The following is a 5,820-nucleotide window of genomic DNA, read 5'->3' on the forward strand; positions in this document are numbered from 1 at the left end:
ATAAGTACTCTGTACAAAATTCAATAGCTTCTGCTGTAATATAGCATTCAACGATGCAACCTTTGGGGCGATTACGATTTCACACATAACCTTTCAAAACTTTCATAAATCTTTTAAATGGGTACATCCATCTTAAGAAAACAGCTCCACAAAGTCTTACCTCTCTTACAAGATGAACAGTCAGATGAAGCATGATATCAAAGAAGGATGGTGGGAAGTACTTCTCAAGAAAGCATAATGTCACTACTACATCATTTTGTAACTTATCCAATGCAGGCACATCAACCACTTAGCTACAAAGGGCATGGAAGAAAAAACTCAATCTACAAATAGCATGTCTTATGTGTTTCGGCAAAACTGATCGTAATCAAGGATGAAAATATCGGTAATTACAGATATATCGGTATTTTGATTTTACGGATATATCAGATATATTGGAGATATATCGGTGGATATTTTGACATAAAATATCAGTAGACCTAAAATTGACCAAAACTTATAAAAATATAAAATAAAACTTTTAGAAGTGAAATTAAAGTATAATAAACATTTTAAAGTTATTTTGTTAAATAAATTAATGTGTGTATATATATATATATATAATATTGTACGTGTTAATACAAAATATAAATTTGATAAGTGTATATTGATTATTAAATTATATTAAATATTATTTGATCATTATATTGTGATATTTGATTATAATATATTTCGATGGATATTTTAACACAAAATATCCGTAAACCTAAAATTGATCAAAACTTATAAAAATATAAAATAAAACTTTTAGAAATGAAATTAAAAACATAATAGACATTTTAAAGTTATTTTTTTCGAATAAATTGATATATATATATATATATATTATGAATGAATTGGGTACCTAATATCTTAGGTGGATCTTCCATTTTAACCAGATTAATATCTTGATCACAAAGAGTGACAAGATTAGCAAATTCAAAAAGAATTTCCTTATCAAAAAGCTTATACCTTGGTTATCTACCCACAAGGGATAAATAGAGCTTAAGAAGGGTATTCCTAGGAGGGCTTTTTCCTTAAGATCCTTAACAAGGACAAAGCTTTGCTTAATACAGATGTCATGGTTACGGATATGAACATCTGTTAATTTATACTTAATGGCAAGTCTTTTGCCATTGGCTCCAAATAGAGACTGAATAGTCTCTTCGCATAAAGGAATAGGTACAAGACCTTCTTGAAGGCAATTTTCAGCTGCTCCTGAATCAATCAAAGCAATAATATCAAAGACAAATTTCTCTTTGATTACTATAGTAAGGGAGATTTCCCACCTTTGGAAGATAACCCTACTCACAGTATTCAAAAAAACATCTGTCTCATTATTATGAGAAGATTCTGGAATATCCATGAGGTTTCCTTGGTTAACAATTCTATTGATTTGATCTTGGAGATCAGAGAGACCTAGACTTATGAATTGTCTTAACTCCTTAATCTCCTTTTTATGCTGCTTAACTTCTTCATGAAGTTCCTTAATGCTGACTTTCTTGGGAGACTGTTGGTCAAACCTGTTTAAGATATCATTAAGGTTATAAGGATTAACAGTCTTCTTGGCTTCTACCTTAACAACAGATTTCTTAAAAACTTCATAGAGATTTTGCTTAGTCTTTTCATCTTCAACCTTTCTTAAAGTATCAAGGATAAATTCCTCATCTTGGCTTATGACATTTATAGTTTTAGGATGACAATTACAATTACCTTTAATACAATTGGCTTGGTCACTAGAAGATTGGCTAGAAACATCACCACTACTGTCTAGTTGATTAATGTCATCTTCATTATCTGAATCAGTCCTTGATTCAGAATATGTGGAGTTTAACATTACCTTACAAAGCATATTTTTTAGGTCATCTGAGACACTTAAGTTATTAATCTTTTGTTTAACTCTACAATCTTTTTTATAATGGCCGACTTTGCCACATTTAAAACAGATAATTGGCTTGACATCTAAAGGAGTTTCTACCTTTTTCTGGGTATCCTTGTTGACCCTTCTTTGGACGTGCCTTGACTGCTTAGTATCATTCATCCTATAGTTGTCATAGGTACCTCTCTTACTGTGGTAAAACTTATCTTTGCTAGGCTTCCTGCTTGGTTTTTGCTTAGAGGGAGGCATAGTTTCCTTTTGGCTGAAACCAAACTGGCTACAGAATGATCCAAATTCATTCTTGTAGATTTTTGTTCATTCTTCATTTGTTGCTTAAGCTTGAAGTCATTGCACAACTTAATCCCTTCAGCTGTGACAATGCTTATAATCTCACCATAGGTTAGCTTATCATAAGGGATTTGACCATTATACTGTTCCCTTATCTTGATCCTAATTCTCTCAGAGAAAAGCTTGGGTAATCTTGAGACGAATTTTTCTTTCCAAAAAGATTGGTTACAATCTGACCTTAGCATGACTTTGGTTAGGAAGACTTCCTTATACCACCTAAAATCATGAAACTTAGGACACTTAAGGTTGGTCAAGAGATCTGCAGTTTTATCCTTAATTTTTGCAGGATCTCCAATGAAGTGCTTGGATATTGAGTAGATTAGAGTAGCCACTGCATCCTCTATATCTTGGCCATCTTCGTCCTTAACAACTTCACTATTCTCGTTAATCCTATAGGCTTTAAGGATATTATTTCTATCATCAAAAGTGAGATAATTATCCCACCAACCCTTAAGCTGACCTGTAAACCCAGCAACAATGGTCTGAGCTACAGCATGATCTGGCAGTCTATTGTTTAACTTATAGGCTGTACTTACCATGGTCATTTCTTGAAGCTTAGTGAGTATGTTATACTCGGTCATACCGTCTATGTTCCATTCATAGATAGTACCACTGGTGTATGAGGCTTGAGTATACTGATTTCTTTCCTCAAACTGCATATCAGGAAAAGTAGGTCTAGGATAGTAATTCCTAGTCTTAAAGGTTTCTAAATTGTTAATAATTTGATTATGGGGTTCCTCAAACATTTTAATTAGTTCATCAGCTTCTTCTTCTGAACTAATATCGCCTTTAACCATATTGATTCTCATATGAGGCTGAACAGTCAAAGGGGTAACAAGATTATCCTTAATCTTTTGATTAATCCTATCAATAAAAGCTTGGTTGATTTGGGGATTTTCTTGGAATTCCTCAGAAAATTCAAAGGACTTAGTGCTCTTAGTGTTATTAACACGCTTACAAGGATAATCTGGATATTCCTCTTGTTTGAAGAGTTCAAACCAAATCCAAAACTTAATATTTTTCTTTTCTTGTCTTAAGTAAGCATAGAATTCTTCTTGGTAAATGGTTCTAATGACCTTAGGGACAGTGCTAAAAAACCAATCATTTCTTTGCTTATTGACTTCAGAATAGAAGTCTTTTCTTAAGAGATCCTTGTTGATCTCAAAGTCTTCATCACTTAGGCTTATGGTATTAATCATCTGGGAATAGGTAGGAGACATAACAGGGGACTCATCCTGTTGGGAATCCTGAGTAGACTCATTTTCCTCAGAGTAAAATGGTCTAGCCACGTTGGTGTGACTTCTGACACCTGTTAGCTTAATATTCTTAGGATTTCTTGAGCTGGAACCTTCTTCTTTCCTAGTGGTTCTAACTGGGATGGAAGAGCTTGAAGCTCTAGAGGGTTCATAAACAGAAACTCTAGGGCTGCTAGAATGTCTGAAAGAGTTGGAGAAAACTAGTTCTCCTCCTCCATCAGGATATTGAACAATCTGTTCAATACTTTCAGAACGCTGTGCTATGGCTGGAACAGCATTAGCAAAATGCCAATTTTCAGGAAACTCAACATCTTTCCACAAGATCTTCTTGGGGATGATGAAATCTGACTTATCAAGCATATCTGAGTGAAAGTAAGTGGTCTCACCTCTAGGACTGGTGCAAAGAGCCCCAGATCCCATGCTTGTGTTCATGCTTTTATAGGCAAACCTGGTTATGATGGAAACAGGACTGTTTCCAGGTTTGATCTTAAAGCCATGAGTCTTAATATGCAGGACAACGAAATCTAAGATGTCTGCATCTCTTATTCTAACTGTGAAGTTAGGATAGCACTGGAAATAAACTGGGCCATCATTCAGTCCAGCTTAGACTGCGCCTATAATAGAATCTCAATATTCGAGATGCCTATTATCCCTTAAACACATGACAATAGAGGTGTTTAAACCTAATCTTGTCAAAGGCTTAGCTGCTACTTGAATCATACCAAAGTGTATGAAATTATAGCCATCTTTCTTATGCTTTTCAATGGATCTGTTATCTAGAAGTCTTATGACTTGGTCGTCTTGTTCTAAGCTGACTGACATTTCAGAGGTCTTGATGGTATAATCTGTGAAGAACTTAAAGGTTCATTTCTTATAAATTTCTTGATTAGACACCTTGGGTAACTTCCAATCATCTAAATCATTTTGGATCTTAGGATAATTGATCTCTTCACTGTTTACAACAGTATCTTGTGAATCACTGGATCTCCTAGACATGGTTCGGAAAATTGAACTCATTTTAGGGTTTTTGAACTAGAGCCTAATAGCAGATTGACAAACCTTATGAGACGTCACCCCAACCCTCTTACAGCCTAACAAACGCCTATCCACGGCTAACAACGGCTCAACCGGCAGGGCTCGCGCTCCTAGGCACACTGCTACCTATCCTAGGATAGGCCAAGAACACCCAAAACAAGACCCAACTTCCCTTCCCCGTGGCTCTGATACCATAGGCACCCAGGACAATGTCATATGCAATGAAAACGTGAATTATGCCATGATTCAAAACAAAAAAGAGGGTTAGAAAATACAGAAGATATCCAACCAGAAATTTAAAGAGAAGGAACTAAAAAACTTGTTAGTTCATGATAAGCTTAAAACCGACCATGTAGGCGGTACAAAATAAAAAACATAAAACCGACCATGTAGGCAGTATAAAATAAAGTTAAAATCAAAGCTTAATTAAAACCATCCATGTAGGAGGTATAAGAACATGAAATGAAAAGAAAACTTAAATAAAACCATCCATATAGGAGATAATCAAAACATACTTATATACATAAGGAGAAATATCTTACAATAGATCAAGGTAGGAAAGCTTGAAGAAAGCTTGAAAGCTCGAAGGCTTAAAGGGATTACATGATGAGAGAGAAAGAAGAGAGAAGGGAGAGCATAAGCTTGGGAGAGAAAATAAAGAGAAAATTCAGCCTGCTTACAAATAAGGCCCGAGCCTCCTTAAATAGGCAAAAAAGAATCTTGAATAGTAACAATGAACAGTAGACCCGTGCTTGAATAGTGCTTGAATAGTAAAAGTGAACAGTAACAGGGAACTGTAGAACTTTTGACTATTAACCCGGAATCGTGCTTTCGGCTGAAATGACTGTTGATCAGGGAGGAATATATTCTGAGCGATGATCTATTAGGAGCTGAGTATCTTGAATAATGGATTTGAACGGTAAAGGATCAATCTTTTTACTGCAAAATATCTGATATAGGGAATATGCAGCAATGAGATGCCCCATGTTTTTTGGGTATGCTTCAAAGTCTCTACTGATGACTCTGGCTCTCCAATGCTTGATTTGCTTAATAATTGGCTCTGCACAAATGTCGGTTTGTACTAAGGGGCTGGACAGAAGAGTAGGTCTTCTATTCTGGTAATGAAGATTAACATAGTGCTGGGCTGGAAGAATGTTGCCTCTAGAAATCCATTCAGGAGCTTTGCTAATAAAAATGGCGTCAGCAAACTTTTTGTTTAGCTTAAAACCTTGGGTTAAGCTTAGATTAATCTTTCTGCCAAAATTGCTAGCTTGACTTGGATCA

Source organism: Vitis riparia, chromosome 16 (assembly GCF_004353265.1).
Source record: "Vitis riparia cultivar Riparia Gloire de Montpellier isolate 1030 chromosome 16, EGFV_Vit.rip_1.0, whole genome shotgun sequence".
Classification (NCBI taxonomy): Eukaryota; Viridiplantae; Streptophyta; class Magnoliopsida; order Vitales; family Vitaceae; genus Vitis; species Vitis riparia.